Raw genomic sequence first — 22,374 nt, forward strand, 5'->3', positions numbered from 1 at the left:
CATGGACATCATTGCCATTATAGTGTCATCAACATCCTCAATTCCCTTGTATCCCAGGACATAGCTGATCAAATCCACTAGCATTCTGCCCAGGTCTTTCAGGTAGTGAAAATATAAGGAGGAGTCCTTATAGTTTCAGAGCTTGGCTGTACAAATAACTGGTTAATTTTGGTAATCTGGGCACTTGACAGATTACTCCCCTTCTTTATTAAATCCAACATGGAGAGAGTGGTTAATGGCCTTGCAGTATGGAAATGCAACATCTCATTTATGGTTTCTGGGGTGATAAAGAACAAAACTGAGCCTGTAGGACTGAGAACAACTCTCTGGCAAGGATCATAGCATTCCTGGCATTTATGGATCAAGTCTGGAAGGGCATTGACTTGAGGGAGGTTGTAGATGGGCAAATTTGAGTCCCAAATCCCTAAAATATCAGCTCCATTTAGGTGTTGGTCTTTCAATTCATTTAGCATGTGAATATTGAACTTGGAACCCATTGGAAACCAATCTAACATCTGATAATCTACATCTCCCAGGGCTTTCCATGCTATCTCCCTGTGAGGGGCATTCAGAGGCTGAACATTCAGGGCTATTGGTGTCTCCATAGCTAATAAGGCTTCAGATTTGTATGTAAACTGGTTCTGAATGATCAGAGCAACCCGGAGGAGTTTCTTTACAATGGAAGTGTGAATTTCAAGGAATAGAGGGCAAATGAACAGCTGCAGCAATTTGAAATATTGCTTTGAAGTGTAAATAAGACCAATGTCTGGTATCAATCTGTCTCTTTTAGCAGGTATGTACAGTTTGAGTGACTGGTTCGCGATTGCGCGAACAGAGTACAGTTTCTTATGAAAATGTGGGCAAACAAGGCTCAGCTGGTGCTTTTCGACCTCACAGTTGTAAATGGGGGCTAGGCACAAGGATTTCGCCGGTGAATTATAAGTTTCGGTGTCTTTTAAGCTATTTGAGGGAATTCACAGACAAACTAGGCGTATGAAGGATTTACAAAGGTAAATACCTGGTAAACAGCGAGCAACGGTCACGAATCTATGTAGAAATGGCGCGCCGGAGGTCTCCAAATCGATTTCAGCAAGGTGGTGCAAGTTTGGACGTGAAGAAACCATGCAGAGAAAGCAACAGCGAATTTGCAAAAAGTATGAAAAAACGCGAAAATTGGCCTAAATATGGATTTTTGGCATATTGGCGCGTTTTTGGATGACGTCAGCATGACGTCATCAGGTGGGGTCAAGGTCGGATGACGTCAGCATGACGTCATCGGGTGATGTGGCGAGCTATGATTGGTCCACGGGGATAGTGAGGTGGCGGACATATCAGCGCGGGGGCGGACGAAGGAGCTGATGCGGCGGCGGGGTGGCAGTGACGTGGTGATGACGCGGTGATGACGAGGGCCTGGAAAAACTAGTGGTAAACGAAAAAGCGATAATGGTTTTCTCGGACCGCCTACCATACGGCGATGGTTTTGTCAGAGGGCAACCCGAGAAACTGTGAGGGCGACGCGTGGCAGAGGCCTGACGTCACCCTCTGACAGTTTCTCGGGTGCTAACTGTCGGACGTCGGGCCCAACCCGATATGTATAATGGCCGTCCGATCAAAAGCGCTCGATCGGACGGTTGACGGGTTGATGAGGTGATCGGTCAATACGGAAGGGGGGCAGGATTAAAATAATACTTCTTTCGGGATTAGTGCTCGGCGGAAAATCTTTTGGGATATGGTATTTTGTAATGTTTTCCAATGCAAAAATAATGCGGTCCCGACACTTTGGATAAGCGAACAAAAGTGGGTTTTGATATTATTTTGCAATTTAAAGCGGGTATGGGTAAAAATGGGTCTTTTATAAGGTTCTCTCAGCAAAGGAAGGTTTTAATGGGCCAAATGGATTCAGAAGGGGGGAGGGGGGTAAGACTTAGGTTTATCAAAGTGACCAGATGTCATTTTGATCCCTGATAGAGAAAATATGGCTATAATGCCAAGGGGAGGGATATTTATACAATGTTTGGGGTTTATACACCATGGTGTTATAATACTTGGGGAAAGGGTAACATAGGGGAATTATATAATAGAGTTAGGGTTAATATGGATGAAAAAGGGGATGAGGGGTAATATTACTAAGTTTATTTGAAAATAACTTAGCTTAGGGAGTAGATCAAAATGAAAAGAGATTTAGACAAGAAATGTGGCTTCTAATAGGACTAAGAACCACCATAAAACCACCAATTCTTCCATGAATCTCAGCTGATGAGGGGATATTAGTAATGAATGGGAAAGGGGATAAGTGGGAAGTTAGACATGCTTCTTTGCTTTGCTGCAACCTGATGGAGAAGAACACCTTCTCACTTCATTGATTTTGCTTTGTGAACAAGGCTAACACACCTTCAATTGTAAGGAATGACACTTCTGCAACCCCATCTGCCTACCCATCTACCTGCCTAGCATTTTTTATTTCTTCTTGGAGGGTGCACTTAGGCTTGCAGACCCTTATTTGCCTTTTCTTTTCTTTGGCTTTTTCCTTTTGATTCTCTATCTACTGCTACCCTTATTTCTTCCAAGGTCCCAGATTAAGCAGTTGGGAGCCTTTCTTCTCTACCTAAACTACTTGTCTGCCAAGATTAAACAATTTGGACAGACTTCTTTCTCTATTCTACAACTGAAAATTTAAAACATGGCATGATCCAGATTAGGCTGTTGGACCATCCATCAAAATTGAGTCGACATCAAGCTATAAGCACAGATTGTATTCTCTTGGAAATATGTGATCTTTGACTCATCAAAGCAGAGCATATTTGGACCTCTTCATTGCCAATCATGAAATATGAAACCTATTGATATAGTTAGCTAACACCTTCATCCATAGTATCTGAGAACAACAGTCTGCTGTAGTAATATACTCAGCTTCGACTGTGGATTTTGATATGGATGACTGTTTTTTGCTGAGCCAGGATACCAAACAGTCTCCTAGGAAGAATGTATTTCCACTAGTGCTTTTCCGATCATCTATACTTCCAGCCCAATCAGCTTCGATGTATGCAGTTACAGTCAGTGTTGAGTCCTTTGGGTACCAAAGACCGAAATTAGAAGTTCCCTTAAGATATCTGAGAATTCTTTTTACAGCTAATAAATGGGATTGTTTGGGAGTAGATTGAAATCTTCCCACCATTCCTACTACTTGCATTATGTCTGGTCGTGTAGCTGTTAAGTATAGAAGGGCTCCAATCATTGACCTGTAATGAGTTGTATCTACTAGAGGGGAGTCATCATCTTTGCTTAGTTTGCAGTTTGTGGTCATAGGTCTGCTCATGGGTGCACAATTCTCCATTCCATATTTTTTGAGCATGTCTTTTAGATATTTGGTTTGAGATATACAAAATCCTGCTCTATTTTGAGATATTTGAAGTCCAAGGAAGTGGGACAACTCTCCTATCATTGACATCTCAAACTCTTTTGACATGTTTTGAGAAAATTCATGGCTCATTTCATCATTATTACTAGCAAAAATCAGATCATCGACATAAACAAGAGCAACTAGTAACTTACCTTGATCTGTCTTTATGTATAGATTGCTTCTAGCCACTCCCTTTTTGAAGCCTTGTTGTTGTAGATAGTGATCCATTCTTGCGTATCAAGCTCTAGGAGCTTGTTTCAACCCATATAAAGCCTTTTTCAACTTACAAACTAAGTCCTTTCCTACTGTTAGATCAAAACCTTATGGCTGCTCCATGTAGACTTCCTCCTTGAGTTCCCCATTTAGAAATGCCGATTTCTCGTCCATTTGATAGATTTTGAATCCTTTTGAGCAAGCAAATGCCAAGAACATCTTGATAGCTTCCATACGGGCCATTGGTGCAAATGTCTCTTCAAAGTCAATTCCTTCAATTTGTGAATAGCCTTTGTAGACAAGTCTTGCCTTGTTTCTGATAACCTGTCCTGTTGAAAAGTGTGCAACAAGAAATTCTTGTTGAGAATGCAACAATATGATGGAGCTTAGTGAAAAGAGTCACCTTCACTAAGTGGGCCCGCAGGAAAATTATGGTGCAAGTTCTATTTTTTGATCCCAGCAGGGATGATCACAGTATGGGTGATCACAGTATGAGTGATCACAGTATGGGTGATCATAGTATGAGTGATCAAAGTCTATTTTTAGACTGACTATCAAAAATAGAAAAGTCAAATATTATTGTTTCATAATAATATTTGGACTATAAACTTGATCTTATTCTCTTGGAGCACTTCAGGATGAGCTACGGATGTGGTACATGCAGATCCCAGAGGGAAATATGTGGTTACCTATGGGATGACTAATATTTGCATGCAAGACTTCAGTTAGAACTCAAGTGAGTTGAGTTTAGTGGACTGGAGGTGCAGTTGATGGAGTTGTGTTCAATTTAACTTTGTTAAACTAGTTGTATTTAGTCTAACTGATCAATAGACTAGAGATGAGTTGTGTGAATTAGTTATTAATTAATTCACAATTTATTAACTCATAATGCAACTATAGAATACATCAGTTAACTTAGTTGCATGTCAGTGCATGTTCAGTTCAGCAGGGACAGGTGTTAGAGGATCAGATTGCTATCAGTTGTGACTATAGCTGTGCATGATGATTTGCACAATCAGAGGGATTGAGTATGCCAATGAATTGGCCAATACCAAGAATTGTAGCCTGTTCTCACATCCAACACAGTGTGAGTGATTATTTGTAGGTCAAATATGAGTTTGGTAAACCATTCTCATCAGTTCTTGAGCAGGGATTGTGCAGTGGAGGCAGGCAAGCAGCGGGGGAGATTTGGAGATCAAATCTGAGCTGTATTGTGTGTAGCATGAGGAGATAGTACTGAGTACTTGGGATGAGTATTGTACTATGTATTGTTACATGATTCAATCACTATAATATACAGATAGTTGGGGTTTTTAGCGAGATGCTTTCCCCGGGAAAATACTGTCTTGATATGTGCGATTGATGCTTCTATGTACGCCTGTGAATGTTTCTGCTTCTGTAAATTGATGATCAACGTAGAGGAGGTTATGTATTATGCATGTTCCTCTTATAAGTGTATAATCAGGATAATCTCTGTGATATGTGTCATATTATTCAAAATTTCTACATGGTATTAGAGCTGCTTGATTTGTAGAAGAGATTTTTACAGGATATCAAGCGAGGATTGATCATCGGATCTATTATTCAGAAAGTGTTTACATTTTATTTCTTTAGGCAGAGTCTGTAATCTGGCCAGGTAGCCTCTGGATTCATCTTTCTTTTGGAAGGTGAGATATCCGATGAATTCCCAGACAGTCAATCTCTGTAGAAGAAATACTTTTTCTCACGAATTCTAGATCGGAAGTGGTTGAGTTTTTGAGCTGGTGGAATTCGAATTTAATTCCAAAGCAAGAGATAAAACTCAGAAACATTAAGTCTGAGAATGGAGACAATATGCCCCAGTATCTCACGAAGTTCACCCAATGCCAGGATGAGCTGGGAAGTGTGGGGGTGACTGTCAGATGAGGATGGTGAGTCTAGCACTCCTTGACCTTCCTAAGAGTTGGCATAGCTACCATGATTCGGTGAATGGAAGGGAGAAACTGCCAGGATGGGAGAGACTTTGGTCGGATCTTGTGTAGGAGGAGATTAGACGGAGCACTAGAGACGGTTCTTCATCCATGCATGATGAGGAGAACTGTGCCTTAGCGAGTAAGGTGAAGAAGGGGAAGTAGACGGTTTCTCTTTCTGTATCTTGTTCTTCCAATGATGGGAAGAAGGTTGACAAATCGAAAGTGCGATGCTTTCGTTGTCATGATGGAGACTTGGTGGTTGAGAGGGAGCATACATTACCTCTCAACATGCAGAGCCAGAAGAGGTCTCAGACGATTGTGGAGGAGCCACGATTGGTGCAGCAACTTCAGGAGGTTGTGGAGGAGCCACAACAGGGGAAGCTGAGAGGAGATCGAGTAGAGCCATCTACTCATCCAGAGACCTCCAGTAGGGGGAAACTTCGAGCCAGGCGGGCTGAGGGATCACATGCAGCCATACCTCCAGGTAGGAGGTGGGGCGATATAGAGTGATCGTCCCAAGGAGGAGGGGCAGGATCCTTGAGGTACCCAACCTCTTGGATGAGACCTTGCTACGGGAGCCCCAGATGTGTAGTAGCAGGAACTGACTGATTGGGTAGAGACAGATGCGGATGGAGCGGCAGAGAGAGTGACAGTGCAGGGAATCCCAGGACAACGCATAGCTAGCAAGCTGCAGCGATGCGAGAGGCACAAGTGTTTTGCACAGTGCTAGGTGGCACGGAGAGGTGTGCAATGGTGCGAGATGCATGGAGATGTTGCAGTAGCGCAGATGTCAGAGAGGGAGAACTTGTTAGCAGCAGGTAGAGCTTCAACATCAGAGGATGTTTCTAGCCTAATAGGGAGGTCTGTTGGGAGGTGCAGTGCGGATGCAATGTTGGGAGATAGAACCAGCAGCAACACAGATGCAGTCAGAGATCAAAGTGACAGAGGCTAGAGCAGTCAGATACTGAAGAGCACAGAGATGCAGAGTCTTCAGTCGACATAGGCAATAGCAGTCAGAGACTTTGATGACAGAGCAAGTGGACCGACCAGATGTGTTGCATGGAGAACATTCCAGAGTTACAAGATTGGGTTTGAGAGGAAGCCTTTCTTATTGAGAGGGAGTGTTGAAAAGTGTGCAACAAGAAATTCTTGTTGAGAATGCAACAAGATGATGGAGCTTAGTGAAAAGAGTCGCCTTCACTAAGTGGGCCTGCAGGCAAATTATGGCGCAAGTTCTATTTTTTGATCCCAGCAGGGATGATCACAATATGGGTGATCACAGTATGGGTGATCACAGTATGAGTGATCAAAGTCTATTTTTAAACTGACTGTCAAAAATAGAAAAGTCAAATATTATTGTCTCATAATAATATTTGGACTATAAACTTGATCTTATTCTCTTGGAGCACTTCAGGATGAGCTACGGATGTGGTACATGCAGATCCCAGAGGGAAATACGTGGTTACCTATGGGATGACTAATATTTGCATGTAAGACTTCAGTTAGAACTCAAGTGAGTTGAGTTTAGTGGACTGGAGGTGCAGTTGATGGAGTTGTGTTCAGTTTAACTTTGTTAAACTAGTTGTATTTAGTGTAACTGATCAATAGACTAGAGATGAGTTGGGTGAATTAGTTATTAATTAATTCACAAGTTATTAACTCATAATGCAACTATAGAATACATCAGTTAACTCAATTGCATGTCAGTGCATGTTCAGTTCAGCAGGGACAGGTGTTAGAGGATCAGATTGCTATCAGTTGTGACTGTTAGTGTCAGTATTTCCAACCTTCCTACAGTGATCAAATACGCTCTTACAAAGTGGTCTCAGAGTCTCAAGGTCAAATTTTGTCATTTCAGTGAGTCTTCAAGCAAAATTTGGTCACTAGGCATTAGGCCTAGGGTTTGCCCAAATGTCAGTCCATGTCATCATTCAGCTGAGCCTATCATCATTCAGAGGGTTGTCATTATCATGTCAGTGTCTAATGAGTCTTTTTACAATTTATTCATGCTTCAGTTGTGCCTAGGCAAGGTCATTCCCCTCTCCTAGGGTTTTGAAGGCAATTTCTCTTGGGCGGCTAAATAATCAGCAAAACTCATATCCTGATGTTCATACACCTTCCCCTATCCTTAAAGTACCTTATAAAACACTTCCCATCCCTTAGATCCGCCAAATTCCTCATTTTTCCACAAACCCTAGTTTCTAGCTACAACTTGGCAATTTTCTAGGTTGGGCCTGTGTTTTGCCCTTTTGGACCCCTTCCCCTCACTCAATCACTGAGATTCCACTTTCCCCTACTTCCTAAAATCCCTCCCCACTCCCACAAATTTCCCCAAGAATTTAGAAGCCCCTATCCCCTTCATCTCACTCCATTTCGACAAAATTCCTTGCTTCACACATCGGGACAAGTTGCACTCAAATGATGTTCGAGAGCAATCAAAGATGAATTTTGGAAAAATGAGAGAGGTTTTTGCTCATGACATGCCAAAGAAGAAAAACCTCCTTCACTTTTTGCACAGGTGTCATTGTTTGAGAGAAATGTCAAGAATACCGTTGCCTCAGGAGAATCAAAGACACCTCTGAAGTGACCTTGGGAAAATCAAGTTTTCTCCTAGGTGGGTTGGCCAAATGATTTTCATGATGGGTAAAATGATAACTATGCACAAATATCTTTCCAATGAGCTATCATGAGCTCAATTTGGGGTTGAGGAAGGCATTCAAAAGTTGACTGCAACAGTACTCTTCTTTTAGGCAGCCTCATTTGGCACTTTTTGACCAGTCTTGGGAGATTTAATTTTTGACAAGTCAAATCAACTCCAAATTGAAAAATTCCACTTGATTTGGAAAGTAGACTCAAAGACCTTTCCAACGAGCCATCCTTCACCCGATTCCGACACCAGGAAGGCCTCCAAACGCCTCCTGAAAAAGCGCGACCCGTTGAGAGGTGCGCGAACCGTTGAGAACCCTTCTGCAGTTCAAATTTTGAACTGGCGCGACCCGTTGGGAGGGGCGCGACCCGTTGAGCTGTAAGCTACAAATTCACTTCAAAATCACTCAAATCTTCTTCAAATTTGCAAATTGGGTTGAGGTAGGCTCTCTACAAATTGTTTTGTTGGTTGATGATGAATGATTGACCTCCATACTTGTTTTAAAGCCTCCAAAGATGCAAGTGAAAAAATCATTCAGTGGCTGCTTGTTGATGTTTGAAATTTGCTAGGGTTTTATGTGGTTTCAAGAGATTTCCCTTTGCACATTGTTTTTCCCTTCCCTTATCACTCACATGTTCATTTGCCCCTATTTTCCCATGCCATGTTGAAAATAAAAGTGCAGGCCATCCCTTGTCCCTAGTCGCCAAAAAATCAAAAACCCTACCCCCTCCTAAAACAACAAAACTGTAAACCCTAGCTGGCCTCACTATAAGCATATTGTAAAAAAGAAAAGTTGATGAAATTGCAAAGGACATTGTGGACAAACTTCCCAAAACAATCCCCATGATTTTCCCTTTGTCCACACATGTATTTCCCTTATTTCCCTTATTTCCCATATCCCTGCATATATACATTCAGATCTTCATGAGATTATCAGACAGAGAGAGGCGGAGAACTGCTTGTTACAACAGAAGCTTGACATGGCTCAATGGACTATCAACTATCTTGAGCAGCGCAACAAGCAATTAGAGGAGGAAAAGGAACTTGATGAGCTATGGAGGATACACAGCGACCGAGTCATAAACCGTAGGAGGCCCGGTGACCTATTGCCTAAGGAGAGAGAGTCAATGTTCATCCGGGTGAATGCACACTTGGAGAAGCTATTGGTGAAGGCAAACCAAGACAAGAGGCTGTTGAGGAATATGAAAAACCACTATTGGGCTAGGATGCATGTTTGTAAAGCAAAGCTGAAAATGTTCCAAAGAAGGTTGACCGAGGCTCTTAAGAGGAAGAAGAAGACCAACCCCCTCCGCATCTTGGCCGAGGCTTCTCTCACTCATCATGACACTCATTAGCCTCTTCACAGCACCAAGCACAAAATTTTTTGGGATTTTTGGCTCATTTTTGGCATTTTTGGGCAATTTACAGGTTTTGGCTTCTCAACGGGTCTCACCCCCGGTGAGACCCTTTGTCACAGTAGCTCCGTTTTGCAAAAAATCAGCATTTTTGGATTTTTCCATGTAAAGTTACATATTCCCATGCATTACCTTGAGTTTTCATGGAGTTTTGGGCCTCCAAAAGGTCAAAATACAACCAAATTTTGACTTTCTGCCCCTTTTTTGAGCTGCAGAAGTAGTCTTGGGAGAATTGAATTTTGACTGGGAAAATGACCTCCAAATCCAAAAATTCTAGTTGGTTTGGAAATTAGACTCAGAGACCTTTCCAAAAAGCTATCCTGCACCTGATTCTGACACCGGGAAGGCCTCCAAACAGGGCTCCAAAGTGCGCGACCCGTTGAGGAATTTGTGCCAGATTTGACCAGTTCAGCCCAGAATTTGCAGTTTAGCTCCAGTTTGACTTGCTGAGGTCGATGGTGGTCCTTTTGACTGTACTTGTGGCACTTTTTGGATACTTTTACACTTGTTTTACTCTTCTAGAATTTTCTCTCATGTAAAATGGTAAATTTGACTGTATGAACTGGTTTCCAAGTTTTTAGAGGCAAGTTGTTTTGACTGCCTATTTTGTAGTGCTTAGTATAGGAGTTGTTCAAACAGCTCCTAGGATAGTGAGCTCGACCCCTAGAGGTGGGGAAGAGGTTAGATCATCTATATTATGTACTTTCATGCTCATTTTCATGGTTGGACTCTTGAGGGAGGAGCTATCATTGTATATTTCACTTGTATCTCTGCAATTTTTGGCTAAGGAAGACCAGGGTTTTGCAGACATCTTTGGGATTCTTGTGGACTCATTGTGTTGATGGTGTGTCTCTTCATGTTATTGTAAGCTTTGTTATGTGATTCATTTCCTTTCTATACTGCTGCATATTAAACAAATGAAGTGATAAAGTTAGAATTCATGCTTGCCATGCTCTGCTTTCAAATTTGTTTAATTTTTATGTTTTCTGCTGTCTAAAGAGAATTCAAATCCATTGTTTGCTCTCTTTAGCCTTCTTACCTTTCCTCTTAATCATCCACTTCAGCTAAAGACATCAATACATACTCCTACCTTGCCCCAAAGACCCCCCTGCAGAAACTGTGTCAAATCCCCGCACCCAAAATTGCCATTCCCTCAATTTGCCACCAAAAACCCCAAATCAACCTTCAAATCAGTTTACTAGCCTAATATCAGTGTTACCTTGATTGATCATCTCTTCCTATTGAAAATTTACCCAGATTGACCGGAGAGAGCCTTCTCCTGCCCCGTAGGGCTAGCTACGAGGCTGAATGGTTTGATGTAGCTTTGAGATTTGCCTTTTCAGCCTGAGGTGAAATTTCAAGTGCTAACATACTGGCGACCATACTGGGGAGAACAAACCGATCTTTTGTTCATTGACGTGTTATTTCATAGGTCTTAGACGGAGCCTGAAGTTACGCCAAGTAGCCTTCGAAAACGCTCTTGTTTTACATCAGCGTTAGTAGATAAACACTGCTTCAGTCAATCTCCGTGAGCTTGTGAACGTAGCGCTTCATTGACACTTTACCCCAGTACATGTATCAAGTTCAGATCTGATTGTTGATGGTGAACAACGATCAGACACTTGAAAGGCTGAAATCATTCACTTGGCGACTCTAAATCAGTTTCAAGATCAAATCCAAAGACTCCACTGGAGGATGATCCCGACCAACAAAAACATGAAAGGACAACATGGCAAGATCAGGTACTCAAGTTGGAATTTCATCCAAGACATTTTGTTCTTTGTCATAAATTATTTCTTCTCTTTTCCCAAGAATGTCAAGAAGGCTTTGCAAAGTATATTGTATTTGAGAAGAGATCCCAGGCCTGCAGTTGATTCTTTCCCTTTGAAAAGTGTGAATGCCAAAGATTTGCATGCCTTTGAGCTTGATCAAGATCCTTTTTCTGAATTTTGTGATGAACCTATACCTGCTGTACATACCCCTACACCTTGTAAAATTCCAGATCGGTATAAACCTCTTGTTTTACCTTCTGTTCTTCATGCTTTCCCCAAAAACTATGATCTATACTTGCCGATGTTTGATGGTGAATGTAAGAATGTCAACGCTGAGCAACATGTGCAGAATTTTGAGAATTTTCTAGATCTTTTTGAAGTTGATGAAGAAGATGTTAGTATAAGGCTTTTTGCTCTTTCTTTGCAAGCCAAAGTGAAGAGTTGGTTCAAAACCCTGCCTGATGCAAGCATCTCAGATTTCCAGCAGTTCGTCAAAGTTTTTCTCGATAGGTGGATGATTGGACAAAACCTTTTCTTGATTATAGAAGAGTATAACCAGTTGAAAAGATTGCCAGGGGAGACGGTACAACAATTTTCTGCCAGATTTAACCAAGTTTATTATTCGATGCCAGTTGATATAAGACCTTCTCCTAGATCTGCTCTCTTGCACTATCCGGGTGCCTTTGATCCGGAGATGGAGTTTCAGCTGAGAGAAAAGAATATTGCAACACTTCACGAGATGCAGAACAATGCAGTGAATGTAGAGGCACATCTGCTGATCCGAAGGGCAAGGATGAAGGAAGAAGAAATGAAAAACATAGATCTGGCTGAATCAACATCTCTAGAGGTAAAGCTTGACATTTTGGTAAGTGCAGTAGAAAAGATGATGGACAAGATCAATGCAAGAAATGCTTATGATGTTCAAGCCCATGGCTCGCTGATTGAAGAAGAACAAGTTGCTGATTCAAAATATTTTGTTTCTGATCCCAGTTGTCATAGTGATTGTTTTATAGATCATTGTGAAGAAGAAAGAACTGTTTATATGACCTGCATGCTTGATGATATGTTTTATACCGATGATTTGCCTCAGTATGATCAGTATGATGATGATTATGTTCTCCAAACAAAAGCTAATCTTACAGACAAATCATCAGCTAGTTTGTGGGAGGAAGAAGTTCATTTTCAGCAGCTCAAATATAATGATTACCCATCACATATCAGCTATGACAGTGACGAGGAAAGTGCATCAAATTTTGAAGTAAGTGAAGGATCTTTAACTTTTTGTTTTGATTCATGTCAGTTCATTAAAGACAACTTCCATGAAATTAGAAATCAGCTGTCAACAAGTCTTGATCTAGACCATCTTGGAGGCAATAAAAACCTTGTTCCAGACTTCTCATATTCAGATTTGCAGCCCCCAAATGCCATTGGTTTTCAAGTTGCAGATGAAAGCATGGAAGCTGACATATTTGATCAAATGATACAAGAAGGTGACTCCGTACCATTCTGTTTCGAATCATTTCAGTTTTTGAAGGGTAGGTTGTATAGTAAATCTTTAAATGGACAGCCTATAACAAATCAGCAATCTCTCAGTGTTAATGTTGAGGATGAGGCAGATGACAACTTTCTTGAGCAGCCTGTAGCATCAGATTTGCAGCTACCAAATGAAATTGAAAGGCAGATTACAGATGAAGCTGTGGCAGCCGAAATACATGATTTGATGATACAGGAAGATTCTATACCCTTTTGTTTTGAAGCATTTCAGTTTATAAGGCAGAATTCTCATAAAATCTCTCAAGAACAAGATGAACAGCTAGAAGGATGTCATACATTTTCAATGGATACATTGCAACAGTCTTTTCAAGTTTTTCATGATCCAATAGCTGATGTTTTGGATGAGGTTTGCGGTCAATGTCTTTCTCCATTGACCACATGTGAGCTTGAAACATGTGCTGATATGAATTTGATCCGACAGTCAGTTTCTTTGTCATTTTCAACAGAGGTCTCGTCACAAGGCTCATATCACAATTTGCATTCATATGAGGAAACAAGAAGTAATCCATTGGATGAGCTAAGTTCCAGTGTGTTTGAATTTCAAGATCCTTATGCAGTGTTTTTGGAGGTGGATAGAGAATTCATATCTTTCAACGGATCTGTTTCTAAGTTGTCATGGGAGTTGCCTTTCAGTAGTTCTCTCTTGTTGTTCATAAGCAAGCACTTGTGGAGAATTCGAACAGCAGATGGGACACTTACTTGGTTACATTGGTTGTTTCATTTCACTTGACCAGGTGATGAATGAAACTGTTAGAGTAGGTTGTGATGAATAAGCTCCACTTTGAGCATCATTTTCAGTTTGTCGGTTGTGTTTAAGTATTGAGTCAGTTTTTAGTTGAGTGAGAGTCAATTTGTGTTGTCAAGTCATTAGTTTTCAGTCATGCATTTCAGCTTGAGTTTTTGACTCCATTGCCCAATGGTTGAAAACACTGGTCTGCTCTCCCAGAGGTCTACGGTTCTTGGCACCTCCAAGGAGCTACCATCCCCATTGGAGCCAATGTTAGTGTCAGTCTTTCCAGCCTTCCTACAGTGATCAAATACGCTCTTACAAAGTGGCCTCAGAGTGTCAAGGTCAAATTTGTAAGAGCGTATTTGATCACTGTAGGAAGGCTGGAAAGACTGAAACTGTGTCAAATCCCCGCACCCAAAATTTCCATTCCCTCAATTTGCCACCAAAAACCCCAAATCAACCTTCAAATCAGTTTACTAGCCTAATATCAGTGTTACCTTGATTGATCATCTCTTCCTATTGAAAATTTACCGAGATTGACTGGAGAGAGCCTTCTCCTGCCCCGTAGGGCTAGCTACGAGGCTGAATGGTTTGATGTAGCTTTGAGATTTGCCTTTTCAGCCTGAGGTGAAATTTCAAGTGCTAACAGTGACTATAGTTGTGCATGATGATTTGCACAATCAAAGGGATTGAGTATGCCAATGAATTGGCCAATACCAAGAATTGTAGCCTGTGCTCACGTTCAACACAGTGTGAGTGATTATTTGCAGGTCAAATACGAGTTTGGTAAACCATTCTCATCAGTTCTTGAGCAGGTATTGTGCAGTGGAGGCAGGAAAGCAGCGGGGGAGATTTGGAGATCAAATCTGAGCTGTATTGTGTGTAGCATGAGGAGATAGTACTGAGTACTTGGAATGAGTATTGTACTATGTATTGTTACATGATTCAATCACTATAATATACAGATAGTTGGGGTTTTTAGCGAGATGCTTTCCCCGGGAAAATACTGTCTTGATATGTGCGATTGATGCTTCTATGTACGCCTGTGAATGTTTCTGCTTCTGTAAATTGATGATCAACGTAGAGGAGGTTATGTATTATGCATGTTCCGCTTATAAGTGTATAATCAGGATAATCTCTGTGAATATGTGTCATATTATTCAAAATTTCTACATGTCCTTCCTCATTCATTTTATTTTTGAACACCCATTTGGTTCCTATTATGTTTTTGTCCTTTGGACGAGGTACCGGCTCCCATGTCTTGTTCTTCTCAATTTGGGTCATTTCTTCTTCCATGGCTTTTACCCAATGAGGATCCTTACTTGCTTCTGCAAATGTTTCTGGTTCTATCATAGATAGGAGGGCAATGAATTTTCTCTTGGGTGTAATTGTTATCCTTCTTCGGGTCTGCACACCTTCATCTTTATCGCCAATGATCTGCTCTTCTGGATGTTGTCTTTGGACATACTTCGTCTTAGAAGGGGTATTAGGTGGTTCTCTTTCCTCTTCTTCTTCTTCTTCTTCCTCATCTATTTCTTCTTCTTTAGGTTCTTCTTCTTCAATGAGAGAGTCATCTTCATGTTCTTCAATTTCCTTTACTGGAAGATCTTCATCAACCTTTACATCAATGCTTTCCACTATTTTCTTCAGTTAATAATTGTAGCACTTGAAAGCCTTGCTCAGTGTAGAGTATCCAAGAAATATCCCTTCATCAACCCGAGAATCAAAATTTCCTGGTGAACTGTCATTTATTTTTATGAAGCACTTGCTTCCAAAGATCTTGAAGTACTTCACCGAAGTAGGTCTTCCTTTCCATGGCTCATAAGGAGTTTTATCACAATTTGGTCTTAATTGAGTTCGATTCAGTGTGTAGACAGCTGTCCCTACTGCTTCTCTCCAGAATCTAGTGTAGAAATTTTGAATAATAAACACATATTTAATGGAGATTATCCTGATCATGTACTATTGCGGAATACATACATAATACATAAGCTCCTCTACGTTGATCATCAATATAGCAGCATCAATAAAAATAAAACTTCAAGAGCATGCACACATTAACATAGTATGTAACCCGGGGAAAGCTTGCAGCTGAAAACCCCACACTATCTGTATATTAATGATTGAGAACTTGTAATATTACAATAGTCAATACTCCTCACAAGTATCCAGCACTATCTCCACCTGTTACACACAATACAGCTCAGATCTGATCTCCAAATCTACTCCACTGCTTGCCTGCCTTTACTGCACAATACCTGCTCAAGAATGAACGAGAATGACTTAACCAAACTCGTATTTACCTGCTGAGAATCACTCACACTGGAAATCACGTGAGCACAAGCTATATTACTAGGCAAATACTGGGCAATACTCATTGGCATACTCAATCCTTTGATTGTGCAAATCCTCATGCACAACTATAGTCACCATTGATAGAAATCTGATCCTCTAACACCTGTCCCTGTTGAACTGTACATGCACTGACATGCAACTGAGTTAACTGATGTATTCTTTAGTTGCATTATAAGTTAATAATTAGTTTAACAACTCATCATTAGTCTATTTGCAGTTAGACTAATTACAACTAGTTTAACCAAGTCAAACTGAACACAACTCCATCAAATCCACAATCAACTCCACCAAACTCAACTGATTGAGTTCTAATTGAAGTCATGCATGCAACAACTCAACTGACCCACAAGGAAAGCGTATTTCCTTCTGACAGCTGCATGTGCCACATATGTAGCTCAAACTGAACTGCTCCAAGAGAATAAGATAAAGTTTATAGTCTAAATATTATTATGAGACAATAATATTTGACTTTTCTATTTTTGATAGCCAATCTAAAAATAGACTTTGATCACTCCTGCTGTGATCATCCCTGTTGTGGTCACTCCTGCTGTGATCATCCCTGCTGTGATCCAAAAATAGAACTTGCGCCATAATTTGCCTGCGGGCCCACTTAGTGAAGGCGACTCTTTTCACTAAGCTCCATCATCTTGTTGCAATCTCAACATCTAGGCTGTAAGTCTGCTGCTAATAGCATAGTTCTTTCCATTTCTTGGACTGTTCGGTTTCTTCTTTCAACTACCCCATTTTGCTGAGGTGTTCTGGCAGCTGAGAATTCCCTTTTAATTCCATGAATATTACAGAACTCACTAAACTCGATTGATGTGAATTCTCTTCCTTTGTCTGTTCTGAGGCACTTAATTTTTGAATCTTTTTCATTTTCTACAAGGGCTTTTAGATTCTTGAAACACTCAAAAGTTTCAGATTTATACTTTATGAAATATATCCACATCATTCTAGTATAATCATCAACAAATAACACAAAGTACTTTTCTCCTTGGAGTGCTTGATTTCTAGTTGGCCCACATACATTAGCATGGATGATCTCTAAGGGCTTCGACGTAGAGTGTTCCTTTATCTTGTGGCTGATTCTGGTCTGCTTTCCATGTTGACATGGACCACATACTGCTTGATTTGGTTTGAACAACCTTGGGATGTCTCGTACAACTTTGATTTTACTGATATTGATCAGATTTTCGAAGCTTATATGTCCAAGTCGCTTGTGCCATAGCCAACTCTCATATGTCTGACTCAGGTAGCATTTATTTTCTTGAATCTTGTTCAGAATGTAAATGTTGTCTGGTGTTCTCACCCCTTTTGCCAAAAGTTTCCCTGAGGCAAAGTTCCTTATTTCACAGTCTTTGGTGATGAAAACAAACTTATGTCCTTGATCACAGATTTGGCTGACACTCGAGGTTGTGTTTGAGTCCATCAACCAGCAAAGCATCTTGAGCTTTTCCTTTTCCATTGATCAGAGTAACTGTTCCTTTTCCTGCAATTCTACCAGGTACGCTTCCAAAGGACACATTCCCTTCCTTTTTTCTCAGTGAGACAAACTTCCTTCTATCTCCTGTCATGTGTCTCGAGCACCCACTATCTATAAACCACTGGTTTCCATTATTTTGAGCATATAGAGCCAGGTTTCCCATGCTGGAGTTCTTGCTACTCGTCTTTCTTCCTTTGAGTGGGTAGTCTTGTTCATAGTGTCCATTATTATAGTATAAAGATCAAATCAGATCAAATTTGGTCAAGGGATCAAATGAATTAAAGGTTTTGATTTTTCCCTGCCTTTTTGGGGCATATGAGTTGATTATTCTATCCTTTAGCTTTGTCTTTTCAATTCTGCGAGCCTTACAATGTCTGGCTTGATGACCGAAGTTTTTACAGTGAAAGCAGTGTCCAATAAAGATGGTTTTGTACTTGTTGAAGCAACTACCGTTTGAGATGATTTCCTTGGGAATTACTCCTCCCTCGTTCTTTGGATTTGCAATGGGCCCTTGGTGGAGTACAGGTTTGTATTTGCTGTAGTGTCCATGATTTGACTTCACATTCTTTTTTGGAGTAATTCTCTCTTCATTCTTGGGATCTGGGGTGCACTTTTCATCTTTTGGATTGCAGGAAAGTGCATCGGCATAGCTTTTCACATTATTCTTAGTGCTTGAGGATTCTCCTTTGAAACCTATTCCAGACTTGTCATGTTGAGGTTTTTGATTTTTCAGAATAGTCTCAAGTATTTGAGAGCTTTTACAGCCCTTTTTAATTTGCTCCAACTCCTTTCTCAGAGACACTATTTCGGTCTCGCGTTCTTCACAAGTCTCTTCCTTTTCTTTAAGCTTTGCTTCCAAGAGATATTCTCTCCTTATTTCCTCGTTTTCCACTTTGAGAGAAATGATTTTGTTCCATAGTTTCTCATTTTCTTCATTGGCACTTATTAACAATTCATCTACATTTCCTTCCAGCCTTGAGTCATCATCATCTACGAGTGCCATGAATAATGCTTCTTGGCTTTCATCATGATCGCTTTCCTCATCTGATTTCCTTTTGAGGACCATAAACTCATCCTCATCAGACTCATCTTGCTTGGAGAAGAAGTTTTTCTTATTGAACCCTTTCCTTTTATGTGCCATTCTTTTAGAATTTCCTTCGTCATCACTGTCATGTTTATGAGGACATTTTGCTGCATAATGACCTATTTTACCACATTTAAAACAGATAAGAGGATACTTGCCTTTAATCTTAGATCCTTTCTTCAGCTTTCGTACACATTGAGCCAATTCTGATTCAACATCTGACTCATCACTACAGTCATTCCTTTCTTTCCCCTTCTTTGACCTTGAGGCCTTGAATGCTGCATCTTTGGAGCTTGGGCCACCTTTCCTCATTTCATAGGCAGTGAGAATTCCATGGAGTTCATCCATTTTGAGGGTATCTAGATCCTTTGCTTCTTCTATAGCGCTTATTTTGGAGTCAAACCTGTCTGGAAGAGACCTTAATACCTTTTGAACAATGGTACTTTCTTCAACTTTTTCGTCCAATCCTTTCAGGGAATTTACCACTTCAGCTACTCGGAGGAGGTATGCTGCAATATCTTCTTCATCTTCCATCCTCAAACTTTCAAATTGTCTTCTGTGAGTTTGAAGCATTTCCTTTTTGAATTTTGAGTCTCCATCGTACAAGCCAACTAGCTTCTCCCACATTTCTTTGGCTGAGGTACAGTGCATGATTTTTGTAAACTCGGAATCAGCGATTCCACTAGTGATGGAGTTCATGGCCTTTGCATTTGTGATGTAGGCTTTCCTCTCGTCTTGGTTTTTTGGAAGAGTGGAAATAGTTTTGTATTAATTTTGAACAAAATTCCAGACTTCAGGTCCAAGGGACATTAAGTAGTAAGTCATTCTTTTCTTCCAGAAACCAAAGTTAGTGCCATAGAACAAAGGAGGTCTTCCTAATGCTTCGTGGTTTCTCATCATGGCTGCAGATCCTTCTTCAAGCTGTTAGGCTAGTATGAAGAAACTTGGCTCTGATACCAATTGTTGGAAATACTTGGGGGGGGGGTGAATCAATATTTCTTACAATTTTTTTTTTAATTGTTCTAGTGATTGCCAACAACCTATATTAGATATGTATATGTGTACACAGAACACAGAAATCAACAACTAAATTTAATGCTTTTATTAAAACTCAAGACAGTGCAAAGAAATAAATACAATATAAGTATAAATTTGATTGTGAATAGTTGCCAAGCTCCAACTTGGACTTCAGTGAGGCTCCGACCTCCAGAGCACCAACTCTATTTTGCAGTGGTTCTGCACTTAGGAGCACCTACCCCAATGACTTCAGTCCTGTTCAGTTCTGAGGCTCCAACTTCTTGGGCTCCAACCCAACTTTGGTATAAACAGGTATGTTGTTGCACTCTATTCAGCTGAGGTTGTCTCACTCCTGCTCTCCTGCCTCTGCTGCTTTTGCTGCCTTTACATCCTCCGTTGCTTTTTCTGCCTCTTTTGCCTCTGCTGCTTCTACTATCTCACCCTCGGGTTCTTCACCACCATTACCATACCAATAGTTCTATGTTTCTACTGTTTTATACATTCCCATGCCTTTGTCCATTCATTTCCGCTTACACCGACTCTTAGGATTCCTCCTCAGTCGTTGTCGCTTCCTCTGACTCGCTTGATCTTTCAGCTTCCCAATACGACCAAATCCATTTATTCCTATCTTGTTCCTCTCCTTTCCCGAAGATCTTTGAACTCTAGGAGGGGCCTTTGTTGCAGTAGCTCTAACTGGTTGCAAAGTCCTAGCATTCTGACATTGTAAGGCTGAACCCTGGCCAAACTCTGTAGTGGATCCGAGGAAATTTCTTCCAAAGCTTCCGAAAGGCAATCTGACTGTGCCATCGGTGCTGGTTATCTTCGATCAGATCTGTGCATCAACTGCCACAGAAGGACGATGATTTTCATGAAACGATCCCAACGTAATAGACGATCTCATCATGGTGGAAGCCACCATTGCCATTGCAATCTGAAAACCAGAGGAACGAAATCTACGAAATCTAAGAAAACTGATATAAAAGTCTAGAAACACCCTTTTTCCCTGCCGTTTCTCTTTTATTCCAAAAACCCACGTAAATCCTTTTTCGTTTAGCCCTAGGTGCTAAGGTGTTAACACATATAACCATGCGCTTTTTCCAAATCATATTACCCGTCGGGGCCCTCACCTATCACATCACTCGATAAACATGCATGATTAGATCCCGCCGTCCGATTGCGTCCACCATATCATCTGACGGCATTCGCTAGCCCTCATCCCTCAAGCCGCGCCCGCGATAACCCGCGGGGAAAGCGGTTTCTCGCCCATCGCACCGGCCATGTGTCGCCGTTTCACTGGATCGCGTGGCCATATACAGATACCACCGTTGCTCCGTAGGCGGTGCGGGGAATACCGGCCGCATGCGAAACTACCTGTCCCTCAGCCATTAACCTCCGCGCGACTTTCGCTCCCGATCACTGTTGGATCCACCGCGCCCTGATCTGACGACTCGCATCGATTCAGTTGTTTCTCCCAGCTTACCCTTGGTTCCCTTTGAAGTCTCCTGGGCCTTCTGACCGGTGTGGTCCTTAGTCTCCTCGGCTTTCTCAATTGAAGAATCCTTGGCTTCCTGCGTTTTTCCTGCGATGCTTTCTCTGTTGGAGTATCCTTCGCTGCCCGTGCTTTTTCCATAGCTGCATCTTTGGTTTCCTCAGCTTTTTGCGCAGCAGAATCCTTATACTCACGCGCTTTATTCACATCTGTATCTGTAGTTTATCTCGTCTTGTCTGCGACAGAATCTTTAGTCTCTCATGTTTTGTCCACAGTGGTGTCCTTGACTTCCTGTGTCTTGTCCGTGACAGAATCCTTGGCATTCTTGATTTTTTCTTGGAGGCCCTTGAAGGCTGACATGGTGCCCTCCTTGATACTACCCAGTGCAGAAGAGGCAGACTCGGTGCTGGCATATTTGGCAACATGTGCCATCCATTTTGCAGATTCCAAGTTATCAGAGGCATTTTCCCATCTCTCTTCTGCCTCCTGGCTAGAAGGTCTTCTCGTGTTTTCCTGTTCTGAAGCCATTGATATGTACCTTGAAAATCAAAATTATCAGTTCAACTATTTCATAGCTCTAGAATCAAAATAATTTCACTGCATGTGTAAAACAAATCTCTCATGAATTTCCTATGCTCTGTGTTCTCCTCTTCTTCAGCTCTGTCTGCTTCTCTCGTCTCTATCTGCGCCTCGAATATTCCCATATTGACATCAATGACAATCTGTGTCCAACATATATTTGGAACCAAATCAATTTGTATGGTTTCGATGGCTTTGCTCTCGTAAAAAAATTGTCACTTGGGCAATTTTTACAGAATAAATGATAGCACATTATGAGGATACAAAAAGCAACACCTTTTTTAGCCAATTGATAAATCTCAAACAAAAGGGTTCAATGATGGAGCACATTGAGGACTTCCAAAAATTGAATATAAGGGTAAAAGATATTCCAGAGGAGCATATGATTGATGTGTTCATAAGGAATTTAAAGGATAACATCCAACATGAGGTTTGCCTTTGGGAACCAAATTCATTGGAGAAGGCATTCAGGTTGGCAAGAAAAATGGAAAGAAAAATTATGGCAACCAGGAAGTCTACCACTCACAACTATAAAGATGGAAATGTTGTTTCCCCTAGCCTTCCACAACCTATAAGGTTGACACCACAACAATTGGAAGAAAAAAGAGCAAAATGGCTTTGTTACAATTGTGATAACAAATACACTAAAGGTCATAAGTGTGCTGAGAAGAAATTATTTTACAT

At 41.0% G+C, this 22,374-nt stretch overlaps 1 pseudogene; it reads right to left on the reverse strand.

The window, feature by feature from the left end:
- LOC149138340 (uncharacterized) overlaps positions 1 to 21,639 on the reverse strand; it is a 41,310-nt pseudogene extending 19,671 nt beyond the window's left edge.
- Positions 21,640 to 22,374: the final 735 nt, after the last annotated feature.

The sequence above is a fragment of the Pinus tabuliformis genome, chromosome X (assembly GCF_031772625.1).
Source record: "Pinus tabuliformis cultivar Carrire ecotype Pingquan chromosome X, CPIR1, whole genome shotgun sequence".
Lineage (NCBI taxonomy): Eukaryota > Viridiplantae > Streptophyta > Pinopsida > Pinales > Pinaceae > Pinus > Pinus tabuliformis.